Source organism: Eschrichtius robustus, chromosome 2 (assembly GCF_028021215.1).
Source record: "Eschrichtius robustus isolate mEscRob2 chromosome 2, mEscRob2.pri, whole genome shotgun sequence".
Lineage (NCBI taxonomy): Eukaryota > Metazoa > Chordata > Mammalia > Artiodactyla > Eschrichtiidae > Eschrichtius > Eschrichtius robustus.
This window is the reverse complement of record NC_090825.1, coordinates 86484922-86500870: the sequence shown is the minus strand read 5'-3', so window position 1 is coordinate 86500870 and position 15949 is coordinate 86484922. Positions and strand designations below refer to the sequence as shown.

General features: G+C 33.8%; 1 non-coding gene across 1 annotated transcript; it reads left to right on the top strand.

The window, feature by feature from the left end:
• The first annotated feature begins 303 nt into the window (after positions 1–303).
• LOC137760400 (U6 spliceosomal RNA) lies at positions 304–410 on the top strand. Its single transcript, XR_011073345.1, has one exon. It is a non-coding gene; the product is annotated as a U6 spliceosomal RNA (small nuclear RNA).
• Positions 411–15949: the final 15539 nt, after the last annotated feature.

Below are 15949 nucleotides of genomic sequence, written 5' to 3'. Positions count from 1 at the left end.
GTAGTATAACTAGTTGAGTAACATGGCACTGTTAAAGAGTAGGAGAAAAAAGTGGGCAGTGTCTTCACGACAGATTTGTGGTCACATATTTAAAGGCAAATATACCACAGGATGAGATCATCAATTCGTAGATCAGAGAAGATGGTACACTCTTTATGCCATTTGGTGTTGAATATTCATCGTTAATTTTGGAATTTTGGAAGTGAAGCATAGTTAAAACAACGAATCTCTCTGTAAACCCTACATTTTTAGACCAAAAAGTCAAAGGGTGATAATGTATTATTTTCTTAAACTGTAATTTATGTGCTAGCTTCGGCAGCACATATACTAAAATTGTAACAATACAGAGAAGATTAGCATGGCCCCTGAGCAAGGATGACATGCAAACTCGTGAAGCGTTCCATATTTTTGATAAACCTGTTTGCAGGGCAGGAATAGAGACCCAGACACAGAGAATGGACACGGGGGTGGGGAGAGGGGTGTGGGATGAATTGGGAGAGTGGGACTGCCCTATGTGCACTGCCGTGTGTAAAGCAGATAGCTAGTGGAACCTGCTGTATAGCACAGGGAGCTCAGCTCGGTGCTCTGTGGTGACCTAGATGGGTGGGATGGAGGGGGGATGGGAGGTGTGGGGGTGGAAAGAAGGTCCAAGGGGGAGGGGATATAGGTATACATGTAGCTAATTCACTTCATTGTACAGCAGAAACTAACACAACATTGTACAGCAGCTATACCCCAATTTAAAAAAAAAAACCTATAATTTAATATTATAATCTTTTGTTTAATAAAATTATATTCTCAGGAATATTTTTATGTCATTATGGTAGATTGTGACTTTCTTGAAGGGTAGTTTTTTTTTTTCTATCGTCTGAAAAACAATTCTCTAGATACTTAATTTAATTAAAAAAAAAAAAAGACTCCTTCACAGTACAAAGAAAATGGAGATTCCTTAATGACATTTTCCCTTTAAAAGACATTTTAAAGTAATAATACAAGGTGATGTAGAAGAAAATGCTTTTCTCTAAGGTACATCAAATACGGATAAGCTTACCTAAAATGGTTCAAATTTCTCCACTGCAGCCACCGTAATTCAAGATTATCTGTGGTAAATTTAAACTGCTTGTTCAGCCTTAAAACAAATTTTAATTTACCTGAGGCTTCACACTAGACCCAGTTCACTTTAAGTCGGACCCACTTTGACCCCCGACTCAGCCCAGTTTTCAAGTCGGATTCAGTCTGACTCCGGAACCGGCGGGATTTCTAAGTTGAACCCAGTCTGACCCCGGAAGGAGTCTGACTTTTTAGTCAGACCCAGTCAGATTCCAGTTGTTTCCGGACCCAGCCGGGAAAAAGAAGTGCTCAAATAGAGTCTGAAAGCTCATAATGCAAAAGCTGCAGAGCTAAAATCTGGTATCTGAGAGTTATTTATCCACCAGCTCCGAGGCAGGGAGAAAGAGAGGAACTTAAGCGGCTTAAAGGTACCTCAGCCTGGTTGCTCGTTGCTCCTGGGGACCCTCAGGGGCCTCCTTTGGTCCCGTCTTTTAAAACCAGAGGTGTTAAGAGATAAACTGAGGTATATTTTAAAATTTAAGAATTTTTTTGAGCGAAAATCTATTTGACTCGGCAGTGCCAAACCTGAAGTGGTTACTAGCATTCCAGCTAACAGGAGCTCCGAGAGCGACTTTTTTTTTTTTTTTTAACAATATTACTTATGTTTTTTTTTTTTTTTAATTAATTTATTTGTTTATTTTTGGCTGTGTTGGGTCTTCGTTTCTGCGCGAGGGCTTTCTCTAGTTGCGGCAAGCGGGGGCCACTCTTCATTGCGGTGCGCGGGCCTCTCACTGTCGCGGCCTCTCTTGTTGCGGAGCACAGGCTCCAGACGCGCAGGCTCAGTAGTTGTGGCTCACGGGCCTAGTTGCTCAGCGGCATGTGGGATCTTCCCAGACCAGGGCTTGAACCCGTGTACCCTGCATTGGCAGGCAGATTCTCAACCATTGCGCCACCAGGGAAGCCCCGAGAGCGACTTTTATAGAGAGAAGGTAGAAGCAAAGTAAGAAAATTGTTGATTGGCTACAGCTTGTAGCCTCGTTGGCCTTTGGACTTGGTTTTCCTTAGCGTTTTGATGTCGTAACCTTGAGGCATTTACAGGCTTAATTTCGGTTTGGTTACAGTAGGCAGCCAAGGTATTAGAGCCACATCAGTGAATGGCCTCCCTGTTTAATTAATATAACAGCAAATTTAACATTAGTTTCCCATCACTGACTTTCAAAGCAGGATTCAGATTTTGCTTTATGCAATTCTAGTCTAAATAAACTTATAGCAAACAGCAGAGGTAAAAGCATTTTGAACTTCTGGACATAGGTGATGATAGTGGCTATATTTTATTTTTTGTTTTCTGAAGTTGGTCATCTTTCAAGAGAGAAAAAATGAAAACAAAACACCAAAACACAGTACTTTTATTATAATTGTCTTATGTCATAATTGTGACTGTGAGTGAAATTGAAAAACAATCATTTAAAATTTTACTCTTAACTAGCTCATTTTACAGGAATAGAAAATCTCACCAAATTAATAGAGGGCAAAGGATGAAATATATTTTTAAAACTGGTACTATTAATGTGCCAATATTAGTAATTCAATTTTTAATAAGAAATTCCATATATAAGCTCTGTGTGGCAGCAGTCAAAATGATTCTAATAAAATAAGCAATGATTCTTCTCAAAAAGTATAACTGACTCCTGACTCATACATATGAATCCGTTGTTATCTTTAATTTTATAATTGCCTTTACATAATAAAGCAGTATCTTAATATCCATAAAGAACACTCCCTGTGACTGTTGAGGGTAACTTTGATTCATATTCCTATTTGAAAGTCTTTTGGAGTCATATCTACATATATGTTTCAAACAAACTGCTGTTTCACTGTTAGCCCCATCATGGAAAGGAATGAGACTCTCTTGTTCATCTTTTAAACTACAGAAAAACTGGGAATTCACAAAGTAAAATCTTGTTAACTTCTTGCTAACTTTTATAAATTGAGTGATCAGTTTAGGTATAACAGTTTTTCAACAAAATAGACAGCTTTATAATAAAAGAAAAGGACTGATTCTCTTACGTTCATTAAAAGGAAAGAAAAAACATGACTACAGCTAAGGAATATAATACATAAATGTAGAAACAGTTGTTAAACAAATCACACAGTTACTATCTATTATATTTTTTCTTTGCTCTCTTTTACTTTCTTATTTCTCTCGATATTGCTATATTTATGTCATAAATTTTTATTAATAGAAAAGACCACTGTTATGATGAATATTCTATTAATTCATTGAACACTACTTTTTTAGTAAATTATGCATTATATACATCTTACCATAGCATTAATTTTTAAATTTCTTCTTCTTATTTTTATAAACTATACTTTTAGTCTCTGTATGCCCAAATTGCTTCACCAAACCCCGACTGATAAAGACTAGGATATCTCCAAGTTTTCAGAAACAGGATGAATATAATGTCAAATACAAAATAATGATAACTATAATAAATATCTGTCATTATAAAATAATATGACGGGCTTCCCTGGTGGCGCAGTGGTTGAGAATCTGCCTGCCAATGCAGGGCACACGGGTTCGAGCCCTGGTCTGGGAAGATCCCACATGCCGCGGAGCAACTAGGCCCGTGAGCCACAATTACTGAGCCTGCGCGTCTGGAGCCTGTGCTCCGCAACAAGAGAGGCCGCGATAGTGAGAGGCCCGCGCACGGCGACGAAGAGTGGCCCCCGCTTGCCGCAACTAGAGAAAGCCCTCGCACAGAAACGAAGACCCAACACAGCCAAAAATAAATAAGTAAATCCAAAAGTTAAAAATAATAATAATAATATGACAAATATATAAAATATATGACAGTATGTAAGTATATAAAATATTAGCAATGTGCTTATTGCTTTAAGAAAAATTTTAAAGTGCATCTATTCAGTCAAACATTATAAACATTTTAGGGCTTTTAAAAATGTGTAGTTAACATTCTTTTATCCTATATCTTTTTACCACATTGTACAGTAGAAGAGGAATCATTTTGGAGAAGGATACAAATCTTTTTGAAATAATGAGTAAATATTTACCTAAGCCATCATAATGAGACTCCTCAGAAGAGAGGGTATATCAATGTTGGTGTCCTTAGTATATTATTCATAATCAAAACTGTTAGGGTGGATAATATCATCTAAGTAGAGAGATTAACCTGAAGAGAAATGATGATTTTGGATAAAGTTGTAAGGAATTCTCCCATGTGTGTTTAGGTAAAGGAGGAGGAGTCTTTAAGGAGACAGAGAAGGAAAACCTGTAGGGATAGGAAAAAAATTAGAAAATTGTGGTGTCATAAAAGTCAAGAAAAAACTCAAGAAGGAGGAAATGGCAAGCAGTAAGAGCCAAAATTTACTCAACATTGAAGAAGTTATTGTCAACTACCTGAAAAATGGTACAAAACTGAAAACCATGAGGGTTGCAATCAAGTAGACAAAATAGGTACTAAAATAAGGAAATAATATTCTGTTAAGTTGATATATTAAAATGTAGGGTGCCATTAAAATTGTCACAAGGATGAAATTTTATAAAATTTTTATGTTTAAAAATTTTAAATATTTGGAGAAGATCTAAATCTTCTCTTGAAATCATTCCTTGGGTTTGGTGACGTGATGTTGATTGATTATATTCATGAAAATGGTTTCAATAAAATGGTAGGATTTAACTTTCATAGGATGGGGATTGCAGAATAAAAGAATAAATGGGAGATAAGTGTGTAGAACTTATATAAAAAATTTGTGAAGAGAAGGAGAGAATTAAAAAATAGTATCATCAGTGGTCTGAAATTCCTAATAAGCTTGTAAAACATATAGTAAGGATAATAGATTGAGTATATTAAAAGATCATGATACTTGAGATGTCAGAATGAGTGGAGGAAATGGTCCTCAGAGGCATAGAGATGATGGACTTGAGAACTGGTTATGAATTCTTGTGGAAAAAGAAATTATGGGAGGTTGATTTAGGATCTTGGACAGAGACTATAGGCAAGTGCCAAAGTCTGAAGTGAATGTGTATGTGTGTCAAGGGGGGCGGGGGAAGGTATTGGATGATAGTAGTGGTGATGCAAGAGATTAAAGATAAAACTTGGGCACGTAAAAAACAAAAATACTTCAGGTAAATATACTTTATTTATTCTCTTGTGATAGTAATATTTTCTAAGTCATTTGCTCTGTATGAGATTTGGCCTTCCTAAAGACAACAGGGCATAGTATTCCATTTTCTCCACAAATAAAAATAATTGCACAGAGATAGCACCCACCAGGAAGACACATTATAGATCACACGGTGGTTAAAGATTATCTCTGATTCATGGTATGAATAGTAGATACTCTTTGCTAAATCGGGTATTAGACAAAGCCAGAGTTAAGAGTAAATGCTTAGTTGGAAATATATTGCTTCTAAAGAAATACCCTCATTTAATTTTCATCTCTATTTGAGAAGTGTTAGAAAAAGCAACAATTATTTAAAAAACCACCATGGTGTTACCTTTTTATCTCAAAATCATCCTAATTATGGTTCAGATATTGAGCAATATTCAGTGGCTGTCATCACTACACTTTGAGCACTGAGACTGCAGAAGGCAGATAAAAAGCTCATAGTCCTTCTATTAGACACACTGTACAGTTTTATTGCAGCATAAATACATTTTGTCATTTCTGATTTTTTAAAAATATCATTTTTTCTTCCCAAACTGACAACCATTAATACATTTTTAAATGAAGAAACATGTTCTACTATTTTATACTATCATTAATTTTTCAAAGAAATGCCAAAGAGCATAGTATTGTACACATACATGGTTTACCAACCAGCTTAAGATATAAAGCGCACAGCATATTGAAACTCCTTTAAAACTCCCTAACTCATGTCCTTTCCTCTTCATTCCTCCTTCCACAAAGGATGGTATTATTACATTTTCATATGTGTTCTCAAACTTTTAATACATATGTATGTATCCACAAACATTTTATGTTTTTGCATTGTAGATTTTAAGGTTAAATACTTTATAACAAATAGTTTTGTATAATTTGTTTTTTCAGTTCATTAGTTTATGACATTCATCTGTGTTGATAGTATAACTCAAGTTCATAATTTTCATTAATTATTAGTATTTTGTTATACAGTTTACCCTTGAACAATGCTAGGGTTGGGGCACTGACTCCCCGCACAGTTGAAAATCTGCATATAACTTTTGACTCCCCCAAAACTTTACTAATAGCCTATTGTTGACTGAAAGCCTCACTGATAACATAAGCAGTCAATTAACACATATTTTGTATGTTATATGTATTATATACTGTATTCTTACAATAAAGTAGGCTAGATAAAAGAAAATGTTATTAAGACAATCATAAGAGAAAATGCATTTATAGTACTGTGTTGTATTTTTCGGTACCCTAAGTTTACATCGTCTGTTTACAAAATGAATTGCCTATCAATACCTATATCAAATTGTCTTCTATGATACACAATACTATATATCTTATATGTATTATTAACACTAGACATCAAAAATGAAAAGATAATGTGAAAAAGAAATTCATATTTATTTACAGGTATAACGATTCATGCATTGATAACAAAGAAGAAGCAATATGCTTTCTTTATGGTCGCCTAGCCTATATGCTAATGAATAAATCATTGAACATGTTTATGCCATACAGTATTAGTCATATTCATAGTACAGTCTTGGAAACATTGTTTCATTTCTTTAAAAAAAGTGCTTACTTGCGATGATAGGCTGGTATGTAGTTTCTCCAATTATGAGAGAGGAGCATATGCTACAGTAATATAATTCTTTGAAAGCAAAGCAAAAGAGTAAGAAAACTAAGACATTATTAGTTTTATATTAAATATCACTTACTTTATGCCTGTGTAGGATAGGCTATCCTCTTCAATACAAGTCTTGTATACAATGTTCTACACGATGAAAACTTAGGTAATGCCGTTGGTCATGATGCAGAAATGTCTCATACATTTTTTGCTGTACAGTTATTAGATCTTCACACAAACACACACACATACACAACAGATAAGTTTATTAACTGTATGGCATCATGATTATTTACTATTTATTATGCGGAAGTGGATCATCATGAAGATCTTTATTCCCATCAACTTCATGTTGAGTAGGCTAAGGAGAAGGAGGAAGAAGATGGGTTGGTCTTGATGTCTCAGGGCTGGCAGAGGCAGAATTGGTGGAAGAGGTGGAAGGAGAGTCAGGAGAGGCAGACACACTCAGTGTAACTTTATGGAAATACATTGTAATTTCTGTCTTTTTTGGTTTTTTCATTTGTCCAAAAATATTTCTATAGGTACCTAGTCCTCTTCCACTGTTTGCTTTAGTTTTAGTGCCCATATCATAGAAGGGTCCATGTTATAAAAGAAGTCAAAAACAGTCTTGAAAAGTCAGAACCCTTCTGCAAGATTGTCTAATGTCAATTTGTTTCCTGGCACTGCTTCTTCTACATCTTCTTCCTCCTTGTCTGGCACTGGTTCAGAACACTCACCACCATCATGTTGTCTTTTGTTAATTTCTCTGTTGTGGTGTCTGTTAGCTTTTGAATTTCTCCAAGATCCACCCACCTTTTTTGCCGTGTCCACAATCTCTCTCATGATTTTCTTGATTGGCTCTCAGAATTCTGTGAAGCCCACCTAACATCTAGACAGTTTTCTTTGATAGGAATTTATTGTTTTGGGCTTGATGGCTTTCACGGCTTTTACTATAACAACGATGGCATCTTCAATGTTGTAATCTTTCCAGACTTTCATGATGTTCTCTCTATTGGGATTTTTTTCCACAGCATTGACAATCCTCTCCACAGAATGCTGTGTAATGAGACATAAATGTCCTTATGACCCCCTGATCTAGAGGCTGAATTAGCAAAGTTGTGTTTGGGGGCAAGTAGACTACTTCAGTGTCTCTGGTATTGACCTCATGGAGTTCTAGGTGGCCAGGGGCATTGTCCAATATCAAAAGAACTTTAAAAGGCAGTCCCTTACCGGCAAGGTACTTCCTGACTTCAGGAACAAAGTATCAATGGAACCAATCCAGGAAAAGTGTTCTCATTGTCCAGGCCTTCTTGTTGTACAACCAAAAGACTGGCAGCTGGTGTTTTTCTTTTCCCTTCAAGGCTCAGGGTTAGCAGCTTTATAGATAAAGGCAGTTCTGATCATAAACCCAATTGCATTTTCACAAAACAGTAGAGTTAGCCTATTCCTTCCTGCCTTAAATCCTGGTGTTTGATTCTCCTCCTTACTAATAAATGTCCTTTGTGGCTTTTATTTTATTTTTTTTTCCAGATAGGGCACTTTTGTCTGCATTAAAAACTTGTTGAGGTAGATATTTTTTCTCCTCAATGATTTTCTTAATGTTGTCTGGAAACCTGTCTACTACCTCTTGGTTGGCAGAAACTGCTTCTCCTGTTATCTTGACATTTTTTTAAGCCAAACCTGTTTCTAAAATCATCAAACCATCCTTTGCTGGTTATCCATCTTTTGATCCCTCACCTTCCTTGTGCTTTAAGTTGCCATATAATGACTTCACTTTTTCTCGAATCATATTAGAGTCTATAGGTATCCTGCATCCACAGAAAATCTGCACTCAATACAAGAGTAAAAGGTATATCACAAAAAAGTAGAAGGTTTTCGTGCCTGCTGGTGTACCTGCAGTGACTAGTTTACAATGGTCCTTATGCTGATTTTTTTTATCTTGAAATGACAGGCAACTACAGCTGAAAACCTCAATCTTTAGTTCATTTCAAGCAAGTTAACTTTTTCTTGTAACATGATGACTTTTCTCTGCTTCTTAGGAGCACTTCCAGCATCACTAATGGCACTTTGTGTGGGTTCTGTGGTGTTATTCAGGATTTACTGTATTGCACTAAACATGATGAAAAATACACAAGAATCTTGAGAGATCACTTTTTACTGCAATACACAGTTTACTGGAGAGACAAACTGCTCACATGGAGATGCATCACGCAGTGTTTTAAGCTGACACAACACGAGTTCAGCCCAATAGCAACAGGTGATAGCTTTGAAATTATTACAGTAGTACAGTATGTACTACAGTTAATTTTATGCAGTTATGGTGTAATACTGCATCTTTATACTCCTCTTGACTGTGAAAGGTGCTATGTATGGTCTGTAAGGATATGCATAAGTTTTGATAAATTTTAACTTTTATAATAGATTTGTGTATATTTTATGGTAGTAAATGATGAGATTGACTAGTATCTACATATAGTTTATTCATTCATGACATACCTTTTTCTTAATTTTAAAAATACTTCTAGGCTACACAGTTTGTGAGTTTTTTCAAATTATTACAAGCCTCTAAAAACTTTCCAATATATTTATTGAAAAAAATCTGCATATACTTGGATCCACGAAGTTCAAACGTGTTATTCAAGGGTCAACTGTACTGTTAAACCATGATTCCATTATAAATTTTTCTGGCAATGGACATTTGGGTTGTTTACAATTTTTTCAGTTCTGTAAACAGTGTTGCCGTAATATTATTATAGGTGCCTACTTCAGCACATATGCAGATGTACCTGTTAAAAATATATAAAAGGAAAGAATTTCTGCATTGTGGAGAAGGTGCAACCATCTTTATTAAAACACCAACATGCCTATTTTTCTTTGGGCTGCTTGCTAATAATAGCAATAATAATAATAATTTATTATTATAAATAATATAAATAGAATTTATGAATATAACATGCATTATTATAATATATTATATATAAATATAAAATAAATATACAACTATAATAAATTTTATATGAAATATATAATTTTATTATATAAAAATAAGTGTCCATTGATAGATGAATAGAGAAAGATGTGTGTGTGTGTGTGTGTGTGTGTATATGAATATTACTAAGCCATAAAAGGAATGAAATCTTGCCACTTGGAACAACATGAATGGACCTAGAGGGTATAATGCTAAGTGAAATAACTCAGACAGAGAAAAATGAATACTGTGTGATTGATTTCACTGATATGTGGGATCTAAAAAAACAAAACAAATGAACAAACATAACAAGAGAAAAAAACAGACTCATAGATATTGAGAACAAACAGGCAGTTGCCAGAGCTGACGGGGCAAGGGGGATTGGTGAAATAGGTGAGAAAAAATAAGAGCTACAAATTTCCAGTTACAAAACAAGTGAGTCATGGGGATAAAATATACAGCATGGGGAATAAATTGAAAGTATTATATAATAATATCATTATTAGTAGCAGCTTGTGGTTTTTTAATAAAGATATTCTGAACAACAAGCCTTTTCATGTATATAACAAGGTTCTTCTCCTAGTTTGTTGCTTGTTTCTCCTTATTTTTTTGTTTTTTATTTATAGAAACAGATTTTTTTCATTTTAACATGGTCATATTTATGTTCTTGTTTTTGTTTTTGAGTTTTCTTTAAATATCCTTTGGAAACTAAAATTTAAAAAATTATACACAAATGTTATATTTTGCTTGATATATTTCAGCCTTGAATTTATCTGAAACTAATTTTGAATGGTCTAAAGAATTTGGTTTTTTATAGAGTAAACTGAGCACTTTTTTTTTTCAAAAAGCTTGAACTACACCCCCTATCCTGATTGTCAAAGCCATCTGTACTATATAGCAAATATTCTTTCCACTTTGAGCCAAATTCTAGGCTTTCTACTTTGATCATTTGGCATCTTTGTTTATCCCAGTGTAATACAACACTTTCCTAATAACTCAAATTCATTAATGTTTTGACATTGACTAAGGTAATAATTATGAACAAGACTATGGAGCCAAAATGTCCAGGTTCAAATTCAGTCTCTACCACTGTATAAAAATGGGCAAATTATTTTTGCCATGCCTCTGCTCAGCTACAAGATGGAAATTACATTACTTATATAATTGTTATGGTGATTAAACAATATTTTAAACATAAGCATTTAAAAATAATGTTGGCGGGTAGAAAGTACTATGTAAGTGTAAGCATTATCAATATTATTTTTGATATAGCAAATCCCTTTACTTCTGCCTCCAAAAATTTTGGTTCTTGTCTATTCCATATATATAGAAGTACATATGGAATAGACAAGGGCCCTGTTGGGGTCCCAGAACCCCTGGGACAGCATGGGGAGCCTCTGGCCCCTGGACCCCAGCCCCCCAAGACTCCCACCCCATGGCAAGCAGCCATGCCCGGGAGCCCTCAGCTTAGCGCTGTTTGGCCACTTCCCTCTCTGCTGGCCCTAGAGCGTGGTGAGCCCAGCGGCTCGGAGCTGCGGGATAAGGCTGGATGTCTCTCTCCGAGGCGTCGCTATTGGGAGGGCAGTCTCCCCAAGCTGCAGCGCCCCGGGATCCTGTGGCAACCTTGGGAATCGCGTTCGCTGGTCTGGCCTATTCCACGTATATTTTAGCATGAGCTTTTTAAGTTTCATGAGTATAACCAGTTGGTACTGTAAATGTAATTACACTAATTTTATAGGTGAATTTGGAGAGAAACGGTGTGTGTATGATACAGAATGTTCCCATATCTTATGTGGTACACCTCTCCTTCTTCCCATTCTTTCTCCTCCTTTTTCTCCTCTTTCTTTTTCTTCTCTTCTGTAATGTCTTTTCATAAAATTTTATATTGTCTTTCAAAAATATACTACACAGCTTTGTTAGCTGTAATCATAAAAATGTAATATTTTTATTTTTTTAAGTCCTATTTTCTTCAATTATGTTGCTTCTATTTTTGTTTCTGGTATATTGGAAAATAATTCATTTTGTATATTGATTTTATAATTTATTCCATATTGACCTAATAAATTCAAATACTTTGTCTAGAAAGTCTATTTAGTTTTCTATGGGAATAATGAAAATAGCTGTAAGTGGTAAGTTTCTATTTCAATAGTTTATAATTTTTATTTATTTTCCTTATCCTTTTGCTTTATTTAAGCCTTCAAATAAAATTTTCAAAAGCAGTAATGAAAACACTCAACCATGCTTTTTTTCTTTTAATTTAAAAATAAACTATTGTTTAATGATGGATTTTTGGAAGATATACTTTATTCAATTTGGAAATCTCAGGTTTATTCTTAGTTTGCTAAACTTTCTTCTTTTTCATAAAAATATAATAGGTACTGAATTTTCTAATTGCATTATGATATCTCTTTGAGACAAATGATTTAAAGTATTACTTTTCTAGATGTTTGCTTTTGAAATTTTTCATAGCTAACTTATTATATTTTTTTAATTAATGGAATTTTGATCACAAAATGTAGTCTATATATTAAGTCTTTGAAAATTGCTAAGTCTTTCTTTAGTGCTTAGAATGTGGCCTTTTTTTTTTTTTAATGAGTAGGTTTATGGTTAATTTTTTGGCATCTTGTTGAATTCTGCTCATTTTTTCTTTATATATTTTAAGACTATAACATTAATTTTTTACATTTGTTAAAAAATCAAGAGAGAGATTTAGAGTTTATCATATGATAATAGAATACACAATACATGCCCCAAATTATGTATGTTATTATAATATGATGACTCTCTGCTTGAAAGTATATTTTGTCTAACAGTAATCTGGCTATACCATTTGTTTTCATTGCTATTTGATTAGTATAATTTTCTTTTGTGTTTTTAGTTGCAGTCATTTTTTAATATTATGATTATGTTTATAAGTAGTGCAAAGTTGATTTCTGTTTCTTTTTATTTACTCCTATGACTTTTGTCTTTTAACTGGAAAATTTAAGTCATTTACATGTATCACAATTATGAATGCTTTTGACTTGTTGCTAAAATGTTATTGTCCTTCTATTATTTTTCTTAATCTCTTTTGTTGCCTTCTTTGGATTTAATAAATGCTTCCTTTTTTCCCCTCTAATGGTCTTAAAACTACATACTCTATTTTTAAGTTTTTATGCTTAACATATATATATATGTTTAGCATATATATATGTTTAGCATATATATATGTTAAGCATAAAACATATATATATGTGTTGACATAGTGTATGTGCATACATACACACAGACATATGCACATACACACATGTACACATTCACCACTACCATTAGTCTTAAGAAGTATATAAGGCTATTAGAACCTTAGAACTTCTCAGAACTAAGAACTGTTTTTGCTTTACATGTTACTGTTGTCTAATATTTTACTTATGACTTATATTTCACTCCCAACATGTATTGGGTATTATTAGTGTTCTATGTTTAAACTACATACATATTTATCAATTCCTTTGCTCACTATTTCTTCTTTTTTAATTTTTTTTATTGAAGTATAGTTGATTTACAATGTTTCAGGTGTACAGCAAAGTGATTTAGTTATATACATATGTATCTCTATTCTTTTTCAGATTCTTTTCCAGTCACTATGTCTTCTTATGTTTCATCCCTTCTTTCTTTTCTTTATATTATTTTACTTTATATTTCCTAAAGCAAATTCTTTAGACATTTATTTAGTAAGTATTCATAAATGGTAAACTCTATCAATTAATATTTATCTACATTCTCTTTATTTTACCTTTTTTATTAAATAAAAATTAAATGTCTATAAAATTATGGATGGGCAGTTATATTGTCTCTGTATTATTAAGAGCTTTTTCCCTCTGTTCTTATTATTCTGCTCTTGTCTATAGTCTATTCTTGTGATTGATAGTCTGCTGTCAGTCTGATCATCATAATTTCTACTTAAATTGCCTTTCCTTTGTGGCTGATTTAAAATCTTCTTTTTAAGGAGGAATTTTTAAAGATGGTGACACAGGAGGTTCCTGTACTCCATTCCTCTCACAAACATTAAACATACAGCCATACATGGAGCACTTCTCTCTGAAAGAAAGCCAGGAACTAACTGAGTGACTTCTACACATTGGATGAACAAGAAAAGACCCATATCAAAAGAGGTACGAAAGTCTGGGTTTTCCAGGCAAGTAAAAGCTGAAAGAGTTCCTCACCACTAGACTGGCCTTATAGGAAATATTAAAGGGACTTCTTCAAGATGAAGCAAAAGAACACTAATTAGTAAAAGGAAAACATATGAAAGAATAAATCTCACTGGTAAAAGAATAAATCTCACATAGTTAAATTCAGAGTATTCTAATGCCATAATGGTGGTGGGTAAGTCACTTATAAATCTAATAAGAAGGTTAAAAGACAAAAATAGTAAAAATAGCTATACAGTAATCTGTTAATGCATACACAAATTAAAAAGATGTAAATTGTGACACTGAAAACATAAAACATGGGTGAACAGTGGTAAAAATACGGAACTTCAGTATGCACTTGAACTTAAGTTATCAGATTAATATAGGCTATTATATTTATAAATAGTTTTATGTAAACTTCATGGTAACCACAAAGCAAAAATCTGTAGTAAATACACAAAAGAGAAAGGGAAAGAAATCCAAGAATGCCACAGATTTGTGATGTGTGATGAAATCATCAAATCACAAAGCAAAAAAAATCAAGAAAAGGAGAAAGTAACAAAGGAATTACAAAACAGCCAGAAAACAATTAACAAAATGGCAATAGTAAGTCCATACCTACCTATAAACACATTAAGTAAATGGACTAAATTCTCCACTCGAAAGACATAGAGCCTCCTTCAAGAGACAAGAAAAATCTCAAATAAACACTAACTTTATACTGCAAGGAACTAGTAAAAGAAGGACAAATGAAGCGCAACATTAGTAGGAGGAAGGAAATTACAAAGATCACAGTGGAAATAAGTTAAAAAGAGACTAAAAAGACAATAGAAAAGATCAATGAAACTAAGAGCTGGTTCTTCGAAAAGATAAACAAAATAGACAAACCTTTGGTTAGATTCATCAAGACTAAATGAGAGAGGACTCAAATAAATAAAATCAGAAATGAAAGAGATGTTAAGAACTAAATAGACATTTTTCCAAAGAAGACATTCCAAAGAAAACATACCTGGACAACAGTTACATGAAAAGGTGTTCAATATCACTAATCATCACAGAAACATAAGTCAAAATCACATCATCCCTGTTAAAATGACTATAAAATACGCAAGAGATAACAAGTGTCAGCAAGGATGATGAGAGAAGGGAATGCTTGTGCACTGTAGGGGGGAATATAAATTGGTGCAGCCACTATGGAAAGCATTATGCAGGTTCTTAAAAAATTTTAAATTAGAGCTACATTATGATCTATCAATTCAATTTCTGAAAACAGGATCTTGAGGATATATCTGTATTTCCATGGTCTTACAGCATTATTTACAATCACCAAGATATGTAAACAACCTATGTGTTTGTTAAGGGATGGCTAGACAAAAAAGATTTGGTATATATATCCAATGGAATATTATTCAGCCATGAGAAAGAAGGAAATCCTGCCATTTGTGACAACATGGTTGGACCTTGAATGCATTATGCCACATGAAATAAGTTAGACAATGGAAGACAAATACTGTGTTATATCACTTATATGTGGAATATAAAAGCCAAACTCATATAAACAGAGGCTAGCATGGTTACCAGGGATTTGGGGGGTGTGGGAAATTGGAAGATGTTGCTCAAAGAGCAGAAATTTCCAGTTAAAAGATGAATAAGTTCTGGGGTTCTAAAGTACAGCATGGTCATTATAGTTAGTAACACTGTATTATATACTTGAAATTTGAAAATAAAATGCACTTGACTTTTGAGCAGCCTGGGTCTTAGGGGCACCGACCCTCCATGCAGTCAAAATCCATGTAAAACTTAAGTTGGCCCTTCATATACATGGTTACTCTGTATCCATAGTTCCATATCCACAGATTCAACCAACGTCAGATCATATAGCACTGTAGTATTTACTACTGAAAAAATCTTTGTATAAGTGGACCCATGCAGTTCAAACCTGTGTTGTTCAAC